Here is a 2,815-nt window from a genome sequence, read left to right as displayed (position 1 = left end):
GGACGAAAGTAACTAACCAAAGACACATTCAAAGTTGCGACGGAGCCTCACACATTTCGTTGAATATATATTTTAATTAATATCTACTTTACACCATGACCCGAAACAGAGGATACCTACTCAGTTTTCGAAAGAATACATGAATGAGTTGTTGCAAATGAATGCAACGATTAGAAGTGTTGGTGAGAACAGGACATGGCACGTGAAGTTTAACTTTAATGAACGCAAGAGAAATTTTGTAATGACTACCGGTTGGAAGTCATTTTCACAAGAACATAACTTGCAAATTGGTGATGTATGTAAATTTGAGATGACTCAACGAGAACCACTTTCATTCACAATTACTATTAACCAAGCTACAAAGGAACCAATCCCGGACCAGTTTCAAGGTATTTCTTTCACTATTATTGTTTCTTGATAACTTTGATTAATGTAAAAAGTGTTAGTTTGTCAAACAAATTACAATCAATCATGTGTAAAACAATTTAATCCCTACAATTTGTTTGAAGGGTTAAATATGTTTTTGGTCCCTATAGTTTCTCAGAATTTTCATTTTAGTCCCTGAAGATTTTTTTTCACACTTTTTAGTCCCTGAGGTTTTTTCCGTCAATGTTTTTAATCCCTACTTTTCATTCAACTCATGTATACTTTCACATTTTTGAATGATTTTTTGTATTCATATTTATAATATTATAAGAACATCTCCAATAAGGAGTCTTACACGTTTATATGAATTAATTAAATCCATTTATTTTTTATATGTGATTTGCACATAGCATTAGTAGATTTACTAAAACTTCATTGGATCCCTGACAAGGTTGTGGACATGCAGAAAACCAACTAGTCCACGAAAAACCAGAGACAACTCCTGTAAAAGATATGGAATATGTGGGCAATTTTGAAGAAGGAATTTTAAGGAGCTGCACAAAAACACATGGTCTTAAGAGTATTGATCTTAACCTTAATTATTTTTCAAGTTTATATAGTGTACACGTAATCAAGTATACATTCACAAATCATGTTTTCTTTGTTGTTAATTACTGCAGATTCTGAAAGTCCGAATTTACACAATAAATTCAAGGTTTTTGTAACATCATTATTTATGGTATGTGTTAGATAATAAAATAATAGGTTATATTATTGGAAAATTCTATGGTGCAGCCCCTTATTTGGACTGTTTTGGTGCCGTCTTAATCTGACCAATGAGGATGAAGTATTGATTAATTTTAAATTATATGGTACAAACCACTTATATGGTACCTACCATGTATCTTTATATCAAATAATATTTCAACTAAGTCCCTATCATATTAAAAGTTATAAAACTACCCTAATATTTAAATTGTTTTTTATTTTAATTGTGATTGAAAAAAAAAAGAAACAAAGTCAATTTCTAGGATATCAAAAAAATTCAGACAAGAAATTGAAACCTCTCTTTATCATCACCTCCTTTCATCTAAGTCTCAAAATCACTAAAATTGAAAATTCTCAGTTCATCACCTGCGCTCATCATCACTAAAATTGAAACTTCCTTGTTCATCATCTGCGTTCATCGTTGTTTTCGCGAACGGAACTCCATTTGACGGCGAGATTGGAAAAGAAGTTTGTGTGTGGTCTATCGAAAAGACAATTGTTAAGGTAAATACGAAACTGAAATGTTTGTTATATTTATTTATGTGTAATTATTTATTAAGAATCAATTTGATTTCAATTTGGGAATTAGGGTTTATGGTTTAATTTGTTTTTGTATATAATTTGTTAAGGGAATTAGGGTTTAAGGATTTTACTATGTTAAAATGATTTTCATTGTGAATTGAATTTGGGCACTTAGTGATTATCTTAGTTAGTATGATTTTTGTTTCACTGATCACTAGACAAAAATTATTACTGGTAATATTTCAAGAACATAATAATCCACGGAAATATTCAACCGATAATCAAACTAATAGAATAAACATGAAGGCACACCAAAACAAGATTGTAGGAGTTCCAATTATAGCTAAAAGTATTAGCTCATTTAAGCAATCATACAGACTCAAGTAACACTGAAGATGAGAATATTTCTAACAATCATTCCTCTATTACAATATTCACTTGAAAGGAAAAGCATCCTTCTTCAAGAATCACCAGACTCACAGGAAATGATCAGATCACACCCAAAAATTTTCAAATGTTTCTTTATGCCTCTGAGAAAACATAAGGTTAGGTCAGTCACCTTATATACACAAATAATACATGTCATACTATAAACTTTAACTAGATTTTTCAGTCTAAAAGCTTTCAAAGACAAACTTTTTTGAGGCAATACTGATAATACCAATTCAGTTTCCTTTACATTACTGTTATCCATTTAACCTTTGCATACTTTTAAGACAATTTTGATCCAAAAAAACCAAAGTATAAAGAGTTGCTCCAAATTCCAGAGTGAACAATGATACAAATCATGCAATAGGTGTCATCCACACAACACCAACATTTTTATTATAATTAGAGCTACACATGGAAGTCAAGATGTCTTTTTCTCCCTATTACTTTTTCTGTGTGGCAATAGATAATAAGTGGAGGAAGCTGAGTAAAGAGTTCAAACATAAAATACTATACGAAAATAGTAATACAGGAAGTAAATGGACAGATATTAAGGATGGATATAGACTGCACAGACTCAAAATGTGGTTGCAACCCTTCTTAAATTTGTTACTTAAACTGTGAGGGTATGTATGGAGATTAGGGAGGAAACTGTTAACACTTAAAATGACAAGTAGAGCTATTAGTTTATCAGAGTACGCAGCGGAAGTTCAGGTTGTTAAGTAGTGTG

At 31.0% G+C, this 2,815-nt stretch overlaps 1 long non-coding RNA gene across 1 annotated transcript; it reads left to right on the top strand.

The window, feature by feature from the left end:
• The first annotated feature begins 338 nt into the window (after positions 1-338).
• On the top strand, positions 339-1,087 carry LOC123895380. The gene is made up of 3 exons (XR_006804330.1): positions 339-389; positions 833-946; positions 1,047-1,087. It is a non-coding gene; the product is annotated as an uncharacterized LOC123895380 (long non-coding RNA).
• The last annotated feature ends 1,728 nt before the right edge of the window (positions 1,088-2,815 follow it).

The sequence above is a fragment of the Trifolium pratense genome, linkage group LG7, assembly GCF_020283565.1.
Source record: "Trifolium pratense cultivar HEN17-A07 linkage group LG7, ARS_RC_1.1, whole genome shotgun sequence".
Taxonomy (NCBI): Eukaryota; Viridiplantae; Streptophyta; class Magnoliopsida; order Fabales; family Fabaceae; genus Trifolium; species Trifolium pratense.
Note: the sequence above shows the minus strand (reverse complement) of the source record. Positions and strands in the feature narration are given on the sequence as shown.